Genomic DNA, 15,355 nt, shown 5'->3' with positions numbered 1-15,355 from the left:
AATTATTTTCTGATTAGACAGCCTAAATTGTTTGGGATGCACTAATAAATTAGGAAATTTACTTCCTGAGTAGCTCAGAAGGCAAGGAAATGAGCATCAATTCAATACAACAGCAAGACATGAAAGGGCATAAAGAATGAAGAACTTGTGATGAAGCAAAGAAGGAAAGCTTTAACCACACATTTCTGCATGGGGCTCGTCACACTTGGGTGGTAAGAGCTGTTTTTCTCTCCTCTGAAGTGGCTTCCAAACCAAAAATAGGAAGATAAAAAGGCAGAGGGGTAGGCTGGAGCTTATTAAATATAAAGCGGAATGTTAGAAACATGGGTCCTGGATTTAAGGAAGATGCTGATTTTAAGCAAGTTTGGAGTGGAGCTGGTAAGCATATTTCTTGAAAAAAATTGAAATTTTCTATTTTTCAACACCTTCCCCCCATAACAATTTTTCCGTTTGGGTTTTACTTCTCCCTTTTCAGTGGCAGAATGGGAAAAAAAAAAGAAGAGAAGGAAAGGGAATAAAGGGGAGAAATGACTATAGGAAACAGAACAAAGGAGGGTGTACGAAGACAGGTTTTTGAATGAAAGATTTCGACCAGCTCCACTTTGAGGAATCTCTTAGCCTCCGCCATTGTTTTTCAGACTCCTCCAAAGTCAGGCTCAATCTTCAAAGTTTATTGAACCCCAAAGGAAGAGAACACCTTATACAATAACACTGGTTTAGAAGTAGGGATTCAAAATATGGAGGCAGAGCTGGCAGGAACCCTCACATCTGCATGAGTTTGTTTGGTAACTTTTTATTTAATTTGTAGGAGCAGATTAACTTCCTTCACTCAATATTTATTGTTTCATCTGCTATAAAAATGGGAACTGTATACATTGGTTAAGAGGTTGTCTAGTTCCATTGTAGCTTTTGTAAATGCTTCTGTATCCCCTTTTCCTCTGCCAAAAATACGACTTGGTAGCTTCTTATAGCAATTCTCCTCAGCGAATCTATGTAAATAACCTTACTGCTCACAAAGCAAATAATGCATTAAAGGGGGCTCCCTTCAGCAGCTATTTGCATGCACAGAATTTTTGTTCACTGTTACTTGCCTGGACAGTTGAGATCCACAAAACTCATTTGCACTCCACTTGTAGGGGTAAAATATATTATTTATGTACTTGAGCGAGAGGGTGGAAAAGCGAGCACATGAATGATTGCGTGCACAAAGTTGTGTGAGCACAAGTAGTGGCATGGACTTGATTCTGAGGGCACACCAATGTAAATCTTCACTGTAGCTGTAAAGCTGCACCTGTGTCCAACTGGTATACTAGAGACTCAGCTGTGGAATCAGGGCTCTTGTTTTGAGGAATATCTCTCTCAGGGTTTACTTTTTCTTCAGTTTTAAAGGCATAAGCACAGCAAATGGTGTGTGACATCAGGATGCTGCCCACTCTATCCTGAGATCAATAATAACTACCACTTGATTTTCCACTGCTTTGCATCCTGGTCTCTTACAGCCCTGAAAAGTGGGCATAAAATCAGAATGATCGCACTTTACACTTGTTTTGCACAGTGAGTTGGAAAGGAGGCAGGGAGCACTCTACTGAACAGTAGAATGAGCTAGGCAAAAAGAGGAGGTGGAGTGCAGTGCACCATCCCAAGGCTTCCAGAATGACCATACTTCTCTGCAGAGCTCCCACCCTGGGAAGGTATGGGTCTGCTCTACCTGTAAAGTGGAACAATGTCTGTGAGGGATACTTATTGTGGGATAAGCCAGGTGCAACTACACTGGGATTTTCCCACCAGTGAAGCTCTGCCAATGGTAGTGACATTGGATGCACTAGGGGAGACTGGCTGCAAGCATGTTACCAGCATGTCATCTAACCATGAATGGTGCAGCAAGAGTGTGCCGTCCTCATATCCCAGGGATTGATGGATTGGAGCCATCCTCTTGAATTGCTTTGCTTGGGCCTTAATTCAGAAAGACACGACCGTGTGTGCCAAACTGGAAGCACATGAACAGTTCCAGTAACGCCAACAGGACGACTTGTGCTGGTCTCTCAGTCCCTTGCAGAACAAGGACTGTAAGCTGTTTGGAACAGGGACAGACTTTTTGTTGTGTGTTTGTGTGTGTAGCACCTAGCCCAGTTCAACCCTCAGTCCCTCACAGGGGTCTCTAGGTGCTGCTGCAATGGATAGAACTATAATAATGAGTGTTAGTGCAGACAAGGCGCAGATAGGAAGAAAATATGTTGAGTGAAACTCAGCTCTCTGATCTCTTTAAAGATTTGAACAAAAGAAACGAACTGCTTACTTCCAGAGAACTGCCTTGTGTGGAAAGGCGTCAGATATTGTATCATACTTCTCTGTTTCAAGAAAAGAAAAATACCATGATGATGATGATTTTTTAAAACTTGAAACTTTCTTCAGTTATCTCTTTGAGATAATCCCCATATGTTTTAGTGCTTCTTTGTTTTTGTTAGTACAAATTTGGTGAGTGAGGAATTGCAAGGCTGTGTCAGCTCCCCCACGCAATCTCTGAGTAGCACTATATCATCTCAACCACATTTCAAAACATACTGTCAAGTTTTTTGTTTTTTAATGTAGCTTTTATGGTTTTGCTGGGGTGTTTTTAAGCTTTTGTTTTTAATTCTCAGCCCAAAGGCTGAAAATAGCATTTCTTACTCTAATCCTTCTCTAGGTGAAAAGAAAAGGAGTACTTGTGGCACCTTAGAGACTAACCAATTTATTTGAGCATGAGCTTTCGTGAGCTACAGCTCACTTCATCAGATGCATCTGATGAAGTGAGCTGTAGCTCACGAAAGCTCATGCTCAAATAAATTGGTTAGTCTCTAAGGTGCCACAAGTACTCCTTTTCTTTTTGCGAATACAGACTAACACGGCTGTTACTCTGAAACTTCTCTAGGTGGAAATTCAGTAGAACTTGACCCTCTGTTGTTCACAGAACATGACATGAGACAATGTGACTTGTCTTTGTTTCCACAGGTCTGAAGCACTCCTACTGATGGAACAGTTCTGATCCTCCACTGCCCAGCCCCTTGGGTACTCAGTTACTTCTGTGCAGTGTGGGAGTAAGTGAATGGAGAGTTCATAGCATATTTTACTCAGCTTGCTTGGGTGCAGATCGCTACCCAAGGTGCAAAGTTGTAGACAATCCGGTCCAGGATAGGCAGGTTCTCTGGTGCTGTCTTTGTTGGAAACGTGCAGATCAGCAACAACAATAATTAATACATAATTTTTATTTATTAATAACCGCAGGTTTTTGGAGTTACATTGGATTTTTCATCAGAAGAGCTCAAAGTCCTACAACAAGGTTCAGAATTGTTTTCTTTAATCTACAAATGAGGAAAACTGAAATGAAAGCACAGAGAGGTTAAATATGATTCAGCCTGAGCCAGTTCAAAAGCCAGAAATTCAAACTAGTTCACCTGATTCCCAGCCTAGTGTTCTTACCACTAGACAACAATATATCTCTTTGAGTGATATTATACAGATCTTTATGATCATGCATGGGCAATGTTGTTGCTGTCTTTTTTTAAACTTGACAACAGCACAATGGATTTTTTAAAAAAAATATGTAGGACTGTGTTTCAAAAGCAGGCTTTACATTTGTGCCTGCAATTTCACGTCCAAAATCCCTGTGTTTAGGCCCAGAAACAGAATTTATACATGTAACAATGGTAGGTAGATGCCGTATACAATTTGATGTGCATGTGTATCACATGGGCAAAGTGAGTGCCATTCCCCCATTAGTGGCTGGACCACTAGGGGTTAATAGCATTCTACTGCTGCCAGCTGACAAAGTTACTCTTTCCGTTCAATGAGAGAGGTTCATGATGTAATGTTGAATTTTCCTGGGTTGAAATCTGGCTGATGACTCTTGCTGAGGGCTGACACGTATACAGAAATAAAAATTGCTCATTCACAATTGAGGATGCATATAGAAGCAGGGTTGAAGCCCCAGTAGATAGATGGCTCTTAGATTCCAGCAGACATCCCTTAACCAAATTATAACGATACAAGGTGGTCCAATTTGGGGCCTAAATTATTTGATGGGGGTCTCATTAAAACAAGACTGAAAAAAGCAATTTTCGCAGATGTAGGTTCAAGTGAGTTTAAAGTGTAACAGGGGCAAACAAGTGGGAGGAAGGAACCTAATGGGAATGCTGACATATAACCGGAGCTGTCTTCTCAGGCTACAGAAAGCCACCATGGGGTTAATCCTCCCCCACTGCACATGAAATGACAACAAGCCCTTGGCAACTTTCCCTATTCTTTATATAACGCTTCCAAGCACTGAGGCTTGTATCCTCCTAGTAATGCTTTTAATTTGTGTTCTGCTGGGGAGAGGCCAAGATTTAATCGAAATCATTAGAATGTCTTTGCTTGAAGTAGCTGAGGGCTTGTCATGGGGCTGGAGGAGGTTACTTTAGAATAATTAAAAGAAATACATAAGGTCGTTATTGATGCCTGAGCTCTTCCAGAAACCAGGCGGTGAGGGTGGGGAAAGGTTGAGTTTAATGACAACTCCTCTTAACTTAAGTAGAATTTTTGCACAGCTACAAAGTTTCAATTATTAAATGTTGTCTGTTCTCCTTCCCACACACCCGATAAACTGGACTTTGTGTCTAGTTCTATCTCGGTACGGTAGAGACAGGCTTGAATCAAAGTCTGGGATCCAGACACCTCTGAGCCTCAGGGCTTTTGGAAACCAAACCAGGTCCAGTTCTAAATATTATGACTCACCCTTCATCTCTGTGATGGGCCCAATCCGAATATCCCTGAGCATTCGGGGGTTTAGAATCTCAATTTGGCTCTGGATCTATATTTTGCATCTGCCCCTTTGTCCATTTAAATGGGCCAAATCAAAACCCTAGTGCTGGTCAGTTCCCTATTTGAAATTCAGATCCATACCTGAATGTGTAGCTTGGTTCCATCTCTGGTTAAAAAAGCAGAGCGTATGTGTACAGGAAAGGCTAAAGCTTACTGTGATTGTGCTGCATGGCACAGGTTTTAATTGTCCTGGGCAAATACTCTTCCTTTCCTTTCCTTTCCTTTCCTTTCCTTTCCTTTCCTTTCCCCTACTTGCCAAATTGAAGTCCTTGTGCCATGTCATGCTATCACTGTACATTTAAAAGCTTCCATTCCACTTCTCAAGGGCAGTCAGCAAGCATGTGTGTTGCACTGTGCAGAAGTGCATCCACAGGACCAACAAAATATCCCTTTGCTGGATGTTCATTAAACAACCTCAGATCCATTAGAAGCGGAAAAGAAAATGTTTATTTCCTCGCTCACTCTCTTTTCTGCTACAGTTGCAAAGGATAGCACAAAGTCACAGTCGCAGCAAGCTGGCAAGTGCAAAAGCTGTATGAGAAACTGGCTTTTCTTGAATTACTTTCCATGCCTAAATTTGAATACAGACTCTTACAGAAGACTAGGTTCAAATAATGAACTAACGGTGAACGTTAAAGATTTAGGGAATTGGATTTGAACTTTTCACCCCAGGCATATAAGGAGGTCTGGTTTTCAGGAGAATTAGTCTAGCTGGGCTAATGGGTGCCACTAAGGGCTGTAAGCAGTGTGTCAGGGACCTAATCTTTTAATTAACCGCTGAGTGAAAAGTAGTTTGGAAATGTGATAAGTCAGATTCAGGTCAGATCAAGCAGAATAATATGTGGGCACTGGTAAAATTAACGTACTAGGGGAAAACAAGCTAAAAATCTCAAAACTTTCCTTGTTAGGCGAATAGCAAATGGGATGCAGGTTGACTGAGTCAGGAAATATCACCCTTATTCTACTAGCTGGAGCTACCAGGATTTCTCAGGCCTTAGATATTAACTTAATTTATTGTTTAAATGCATAATGGCCAGCTTAGAAACTCAAGGCAAAATAGTAGGAAACTCTGTAGTGGGACACTGTGCATGTTGGGTGAAATTCATCACTGTGCCGAGGGCCAGCACACCACAGTAATGTCCCAGTAAACCCTCCATTGTGGCTATGTCTACACTACAGTGCCTATGCCAGCATTGCTCCCTGGGATAGATGAAGTGTGCGCCAACAGAAGTTCTGTGGGTTTGGGAATACGACCTCCCCAAACGATGTCAGCTATGCCAACAGAATCATTCCCCTGTTGGCATAGCTGGAGTTCTACTGAAGTTTTTGTTGGCATAGCTATATCACTAGGGGGCACAGGTGCCAATTTACCAATGTGCCGGGGGAGTGCTGGACCCTCAGCTCGGACCCAGACCCTGCCCCCCTCCACTCCTTCCCCCAACCCCCCCCACCCCGCCCCACCTCTTCCCAGCCCCTCCCTGCCTCTTTCCATCCCATTCCGCCACCTCCCCTGAGTGTGCCGTGTCCTCGCTCCTCCCCCTCCTCCCCCAGAGCCTCCTGAATGCCGCAAACAGCTGACCACAATGGGCAGGAGGTGCGGGGAGGGAGAGGGAGGCGCTGATTGGCAGGCAGGAGACGCGGCGGGAGGGGTCGGTGCTGATAGGGGGCCTACCAAGCACCCACCATTTTTTCCTCCTGAGTGCTCCGCTGACCAACATAGCTATTCAGTATAAGTGTAAACCAGGCCTGGGACTTCAGTGATGCATGGGTGTCACTCTAGCCCTCTGCACAGGGGTGCATTTCATGCATCTAATACTTTCCAGCCCTTTTAGGGAGGGCATCAAGGCCTATTAGACCATGACTCAGCCAATCAGAGAAAAGCTTTTCCTTGTATCACTACTCTTTGATAAGCATGGTATGCAGGTGTGAGTTGTGCCCAGCAGCATGCCTAGAGCTTTACATATCTGCCACATGGTTGCTTCATCCTTCATTCCACAGCAGGCCTGCAGTAGCCAGATTTTTGAGGGGGCTAAGAGGAGGGAGAAAGAGAGAGAAAGCCATTCCCTGGCAATACATTTAATCCATTTTTTTGGCCTCTCTGGCTATACACATTCTCTCAGCAGGTGAGGAGATTATAATTTGAGACCTTGCCAGAATCCACCTTTGAAACACTGAGCACTGTAAAACTGGCAGAATTAGATTGAAAAGTCTTGATTCTGGTCTCAACAACCATTTTAGAAGAGGCCGTGATGCCTACACAAAGCTTGAGAGCAGTAAGTGCACTGGTGTGCTGAGGCATCTGCCTGTCATAGTGACCAATAGTGCCTCATTGTTTCAATGTACTCACTCATCTGCCTATCGATCTGTTGTCTCTTGTCTTATACTTAGATTGAGGCAGGGACTGTCTTTTTTTTCTGAGTTTGTACAGCACCTAGCACAATGAGGTCCTGGTCAATGACTGGGGCTGCAGGCATCATTGTAATATAAATATGAATAATGTAGCTTCAAGGACTTCAATAGTCACACCTAATTCCCAGCAGTTTACATGAGATCAGAATTGGCTCCAGAGAGTTTATGTGGCACAGTAGTTTATCACACCAATGTTTCAGTGGAGACTGTGGTCTAAATCTAGGCTTGGGTCACATGTGAATATGATTTGATCCTATTTTAATCTTTGTCTGTCCATATCACAAAGCGGAATTTGTGAAGATGGGCCCAAACCAAAACCCTGGGTCTCAACATCCACAAACTTTGGGGAAATTCAAAGCTTGATCTGAACTTTGAAAATTGGGCCCATCGGAAGTCTCTGCTGAATAGAGGCTGAAAAAAACCAGGGATTACTATAAATCAGGACTGAAGTACATTTGCTGAGCTGTTTGGGTCAATGTACCCAGCGCTTGTGCATGCTATTCCTAGAACTAAGCCACTGCCATCTGTCCCTCACTTAGGGCCTGAGCCCAAGTCCATGGAAAGACCCCCACTGACTTCAGTGGGCTTTTAGGTGAGACCCTAATTACCTAGGAAAGATCAGTGATAGTAGACTGGACATTGTATTCCTAAGTATCTGTTGGCACTAATTGTGCCAAGCCTATTTATAAGGATAGACCATAGTAATTTAATTGTGGTATTCAATGAAGGAGAGTGACGGGATTCCATGAGATGAGGAGTTCCCAACCATTCACGGCATTCCCTCATACGGTTCTCCCGCAGGCCTGACATTGGCAGTGTTTAACAAAAGGGCCTTTTCTATCCCCATAATTGTTATAAGATTCTGTTCTTGCCAAAAATGAAAGGGCTAAATTGCATTCACTTACTTAAAAACAGCCCTGCTGTCAACTAAGACGCATATTTAATTGTTCTCCCTGTACTTTGTCGGGCTGGAGCAGTTTCAAACAGTCCACCAATCATGAGGGGGAAAAAAAATCATTAGAAAATCAATTTTTGCTTAATTGAAGATCCTTCTTCCAAATGGGAATGAAGTGAGATTTATAACCTGAGATTCACTGACTGTATAATGATGGCACTTTAGCTTGTCAAGGTTTTCATTTGGTAGATGTGAGGTAGACAATGTCTGCAGTGCACCCACACAGTCAGGCCCTCGGAGATGCAGGGCTGTAGAATGTGTGATGCATAGTCCAAAGAGCTGTGTTCACAGAGTGAGGCAAAGGAAAAGGAGTGGGCCACTCAGGAGAAATTATATAAAGTAGCTAAAAGCTCTAGGGAGATTTAGATCTGCTAATTAATTCAGTTGATACAAATTACAAATGCAAAGGGTCAGATCCTTGAGACCATTCATTTGACATCCAACACCTTGATGCTGGGTATTGGGTTGAACCTGAAATGATTTTTTATTTTTATTTTTTTGGTTCGGCCACTTGGGGCAGGGAAACATTTTCCGTCCTGGCCAGCAAAAGTTTAGGATCAATCCTTGATCAAACTCATTTCACCCTTTATTCCTGATGGAAAGTTTTACCGTTTGGAGCTGAGAAAATGGGTACCTTTTTCCTTTAAGTTTAGAATAAGTGAGAGAGGTGATCACAGAGTAAATATCAAGCGGTGACTCAAAGTGAATTTACCAAAGTTCAATAAACATAAAAGTGATGAATTTAGATGTCACGTAATTAACTTAGAATTACACAAGCAATAACCAAGAAATTACACCTTTAATAATGTATTAAACTTGTCAGGAATACTTTGTCATTCAACTAGAATTTAACAAGATCGCCTACAGCAAGCTACAGTAATTAGATATCACTACTGAAAACAGTCATGACAGTTCCTCATTGATACCTTTTATTATAAAGTTAAATGCCAAACATTTCTTTTGACTGGATTAAGGAATAATATGAGATGTGTTAAAACCGTAATCACTACTTATATAAATTGTATGTGGGAAGAAATTAATTAATGAATTAAATTACCAGCTACACCCATCAATCATTTACACAAATTTGGTACAAGTATTCACTCCTGTGATTTAAATTATAACCTGAGAATGACTGCTCCTTGGCAGGGCTGTCAGCAGGAAAACAGGAAAGGAAATGGAAGAGAAAACTTTGGGAAAATAGATTAAAAAACTAGCATTTGTATCTATTGGAATCTGCAGATCTTCAACATGCAACAAGCAGTCTGGTGTGGTGACAGCAGGAGAAATTAACGACTGAAGAAGTTCTTGGTGTAAATGATATTGCAGGACTTGGGATCTGTTTACAACCAGATCAGTTGTTTAGAGTGACACAGCAAGGATCATTGGTTCAGAGAGAGGAAATATAGGATTCCTGATCTGGAATTTACTCACCTGCTGACCCACAAACAAAAAATTGTATAATGTTCCATATATTTGCATTAGCTCAGTCACAGCCCATTAGAAGAAGATGCCTTCCAACTTTTAAAGTGATAGTGTTACAAAACTGGAATGTGTTGTGATAAATGCATCATGTATTTGTAATATTGTTCCTGTAATTCAATACTCCCAAGGAATATGCTGAAAGCTCCAATAGTTGAGAGACTTAAAAGTAGATGGAACATAGAGAACAATCCCGTCTATATGAAACAGTCATTTAGTATCAAGGATGGACTTGAATGATCAAATATCTTTCCCATTTTTAAGTGCTATAATTATAGGTTTTATCCTGCAAATTGCTGAGCCCTCTCAACTACAATAGTCTATAAGGCCTCTCAGGATTGGGCCATAGATGATTATATATGTGTCATCTATGCAGAATGCAAATCCAAATCTCCAGAGGTAAAATGTTCTTGGCTTTTTCTATCTTTCTAGTCAAATTAATGTTTAGAAGACAGGCTTCCAGGCATTAAAAAGTTAAACCAGTTAATCTTTAACACTACACCTCTCCTTTATTGCATGGTTTATGTTGAGCCATTATTTCCAGAAATACAAGGTTTATTCATAAAAATTAAAACACTAAATTTTTGTTTTGTGAGTCCCAGTTAGTTGCATGGCAACTGTAAAGTCTTTACTTTTATGCATATTAAAATTCAATAGATGCCCTTTTAATAATTAATTGGTAATGAGCTCAGAAGACATTGAATGCTGGAGCCAGTGCATTTAGATTTTATCAAATGGTTAAACTGAGTAAACCATCTTTTTGCATGTGCTGAGATCACTTACTGGAAGATGCCATGCCACATTCCTACAAAGAACAGGCAATCAACAAAACACTGAAGAAGGTGAATGACCTAAACAGCATCAAGGCCAACCAAGAGTGTTTGTTTGCAGGATGCAACTTAGAAAGCGTGTATGTTACAGAACCAGGCGGCAGAGTGCCTATTGCAAGGCAGGCAGCAGCTGTTTTCCAAATGCTTTCAACACCCCAGACGCTTTTCACACTCTGCCAGTATGCTACTGCTTTCTTTGTGCCTTCCTCACTCAGTGTTTCTGATGCGTAGCCTTCTCTTCAGAGGGTGGCAACACTAGAACAGCAGTGCTGCAGTTTGTGATACCCTGCAGGGCTTTGTGCCTTCCTTAGTTGATAGTAAAATATTGTTTAAAATGACAGTAGGTATTTGTAAACCCAATAAATGTAACCTTCTGCCCGATTGCATCAGAATGCTCCCACTCCAGGGAACAGGAGCAAGAAAGATGTTACTCCTACTGGTAATCAGAGTGCCCCATCTCCCCACCAGGTTCTGACTGAGAGATCTGTAGATGCACCTTGGTCCTGTTAACATCAACCCTGCTGTTCTACTCGTAGGCTTCTCTAAGGAGGGACTGTGAATCCCATAGTCATATTGAATTACATAATCACATTGACTCATTCCAAAATTTGTAGCGGTTGGTACTGGCCAACATTTTTCAAAAAACTGAAAATATCAGCAGAACTTTTTGCATAAAAAATTGTAAACATCATTTTCCAACCAGCTTTTGTAGTAGTTTTGGGATGTGCACAAAGTGCATTGGGATGAGAACTCTGGAATGATTCCTTACACATTTATGTTTAAAGTCAGGGTTTGAACTAGTCCCAGGTGCAAGCACAATCTCATAAGTATACACTGGAATTCATTCATTACTTTTCTTTGGCGATATTCCAACCCCCTTTAAAGTTAACTTGTCGTGAATAGTTGTGCATTTGAGTTTTAGGATCATTGAACACGCCCATTGTGGTGTTACCCTTCTACACCCCCCTTCCAGTACAGAAGGAGTGAACTGTACAGCGTAAATGCCACAATTTGGCCCAAATATATGATGAACGAATGCCTAGAATATCTAACATATCACTCATGGACCCTGTACTGCAGCATGCTTGGCTATTTTTTAACACTTCTTCCTTGCTGATATAACACCTGTGTGATGTAATTTATTATTTGTAATGGTGTTCTAGCTGTGTTGGTCCCAGAATATTAGAGAGACAGAGTTGGTGAGGTAATATCTTTTATTAGACTAATTTCTATTGGTGAAAGAGACAAGCTTTTGAGCCACCCAGAGCTTGTCTTCAGGTCTGGGAAAGGTACTCAGGGCTTGTCTACACTTAAAATTCTATAGCGGCGCAGCTTCACTGCCGCAGTGCTTCAGTTTAGACACTGCCTAGTCCTCAAACGGCGGAAGCTAGGTGGACAGAAGAATTCTTTTGTTGATCTAGTGCTGCCTCTATGGCTCATGAGGCCAAGTCTATACGTACAGCACTGCAGTGGCACAGCTGTACCATGTAGGGCATCTGGTGAAGACCCTCTATGCCGAAGGGAAACAGCTCTCCCATTGGCATAAAAAACCCACCTCTGCCAGCAGCAGTGGCTATGTCAGTGGGAGAAGCTCTCCCACCGATGTAGCACTGCACACATGAACCCTTAAGTCGGTGTAACTTCTGTCGGTCAGGGGGGTGGTTTATTCACACTCTTGAGTGACATAAATTATACCATCATAGTCTGTAGTGTAGACATAGCCTTATTTTTATAGTGTAGGCCAGGCCTCAGAGTGTCACAGCTAAGTACAAGGTGGACCAGATTATTTAGAATAAGGAGTTAACACATATTCTAAGAGACCCTTTCAAGGTGAAGTGGCCTGTTAAAACCTCTGCAGTCATCGACAAAAAAGGGGGGTGTTAGTAACAGATTGTTGTAATAAGCCATAAATCCAGCATCTTTATTGATTTTCAGTGACTAGCAAGATTATGAATTTAAGCTTCCACGTTCATCTGTTGAAGGTGTTGTGCAGGTTTCCTTTGAGGACAAGGACTAAGAAATCAGATATTGAGTGGTCATTTTGTGAAAAGTGTTTCACACCCATGGGTGATATGCTATTTTAAACATTTGTCATTTTTTGTGAGCGAGTTCATTCAAGAGCTTAGTGATTGTCTGGTCTCACTCACATAGCTCTTATTGGGGCACTTAGTGCAGTGGATGAGATACACCATATGTTATGACGGGCATGTGTAGGACCCATGGATCTTGAAAGGTATGTTGTGACAATGGAGGTTTCAGAGTAACAGCCGTGTTAGTCTGTATTCGCAAAAAGAAAAGGAGTACTTGTGGCACCTTAGAGACTAACCAATTTATGTGAGCATAAGCTTTCGTGAGCTACAGCTCACTTCATCAGATGCATACTGTGGAAAATACAGAAGATGTTTTTATACACATAGACCATGAAAAAATGGGTGTTTATCACTACAAAAGGTTTTCTCTCCCCCCACCCCACTGTCTTGCTGGTAATAGCTTATCTAAAGTGATCACTCTCCTTACAATGTGTATGATAATCAAGGTGGGCCATTTCCAGCACAAATCCAGGGTTTAACAAGAACGTCTGAGGAACAGTGGCGGGGGGGGGGGGGAGGAATAAACAAGGGGAAATAGGTTACTTTTTATAATGAATCAACCATTCCCAGTCTCTATTCAAGCCTAAGTTAATTGTATCCAATTTGCAAATTAATTCCAATTCAGCAGTCTCTCGTTGGAGTCTGTTTTCGAAGTTTTTTTGTTGAAGGATAGTCACTTTGAGATCAGAAATCGAGTGACCAGAGAGATTGAAGTGTTCTCCAACTGGTTTATGAATGTTATAATTCTTGACATCTGATTTGTGTCCATTTATTCTTTTACGTAGAGACTGTCCAGTTTGACCAATGTACATGGCAGAGGGGCATTGCTGGCACATGATGGCATATATCACATTGGTAGATGTGCAGGTGAATGAGCCTCTGATAGTGTGGCTGATGTTATTAGGCCCTGTGATGGTGTCCCCTGAATAGATATGTGGGCACAGTTGGCAACGGGCTTTGTTGCAAGGATAGGTTCCTGGGTTAGTGGTTCTGTTGTGTGGTATGTGGTTGCTGGTGAGTATTTGCTTCAGGTTGAGGGGCTGTCTGTAAGCAAGGGCTGGCCTGTCTCCCAAGATTTGTGAGAGTGTGGGGTCGTCCTTCAGGATAGGTTGTAGATCCTTGTTAATGCGTTGGAGGGGTTTTATTTGGGGGCTGAAGGTGATGGCTAGTGGCGTTCTGTTATTTTCTTTGTTAGGCCTGTCCTGTAGTAGGTGACTTCTGGGAACTCTTCTGGCTCTATCAATCTGTTTCTTCACTTCCGCAGGTGGGTGCTGTAGTTGTAAGAATGCTTGATAGAGATCTTGTAGGTGTTTGTCTCTGTCTGAGGGGTTGGAGCAAATGCGGTTGTATTGCAGAGCTTGGCTGTAGACAATGGATCGTGTGGTGTGGTCAGGGTGAAAGCTGGAGGCATGTAGGTAGGAATAGCGGTCAGTAGGTTTCCGGTATAGGGTGGTGTTTATGTGACCATCGTTTATTAGCACTGTTATCTACAGCCAGGCACTCAGATACCACAGAATATTCTCTGAGGAGAAAGTCCAGGATACACATCTTAATACATTTAAAACCATCTTCACCAAACAAGGACACTCCACCAGAGAAGTAGATCACATCATGGAATAGGCCAGCCAAATATCTTGAGAGAACCTGCTTCAATATAGGGGAAAAAACCCTCCAACTGCACATCCCTAGATGTCACCTATCTCCCCACACTAGAACCCATACAGGGTGTCATTAAACAATTACATTCCATATTCAATGAAAGAAACCTTTCTTGAACCCTCTCTTCTGGCCTTTAGCCTTCCTCCCTCCCACCGACCTCTCCAAGCTATCATCAGAAGCAAGCTCCCAATAGATCAACACCCACCAACTCAAAGTGGTACCAGAGCCTGCCAAAACAACAGAAATCAAAACCTGCAAATATATCTTCATTGATACAATAATCAATATCCCCCACAACACACCTTTCAGTATCCATGTGTCCTACACATGCCTATTACAACATGTGGTGTACCTCATCCAGAGCACCGAATGCCCCAATAACAACTAACAAATTTACTTGAGCATAAGCTTTCGTGAGCTACAGCTCACTTCATTGGATGCATCCACTGAATGCATCCGATGAAGTGAGCTGTAGCTCACGAAAGCTTATGCTCAAATAAATTTGTTAGTCTCTAAGGTGCCACAGGTACTCCTTCTCTTTTTGTGAATACAGAGTAACACGGCTGCTACTCTGAAACCTGCCAATAAGAGCTATGTGAGGGAAACCCAACAATCACTATGCTCTTGAATGAATGGACCCAGAAAAACAATAAAAGACAAAAACACCATATCACTGATGAGTGAACACTTTTCACAAAACCATCACTTCATATCTGACCTCTCAGTCCTTGTCCTCAAAAGAAACCTGCACAACACCTTCAACAGACAAACCTGGTAGCTAAAAATTCATAACTTTTGTAGACAGTAAAAATCATGGTCTTTATTAAGATGCTGGATTTATGGTTCATTACAACAATCTATATCCCTCTAATCCTTTTTTGTTCTATGACTGCAGAGGTGTTAATTGCCCATTTTACCGTGAATGGTCACTTACAACATGTTCGCTCCTTATGCTAAACAATCCACCTGGTATTTAGTTGTGACACTTAGAACCTTTCCCAGACCTGGGGTGGGGTGGGGAGGGGGAGCTCTGTATGTGCTCAAAGCTTCTCTCTTTCACCAACAATAAAAGAGATGTCCTTATTCACCTTGTC

This window comes from Eretmochelys imbricata, chromosome 13 (assembly GCF_965152235.1).
Source record: "Eretmochelys imbricata isolate rEreImb1 chromosome 13, rEreImb1.hap1, whole genome shotgun sequence".
Taxonomy (NCBI): Eukaryota; Metazoa; Chordata; order Testudines; family Cheloniidae; genus Eretmochelys; species Eretmochelys imbricata.
The sequence above is the reverse complement of the archived record's forward strand: the minus strand, read 5'-3'. Positions refer to the sequence as shown.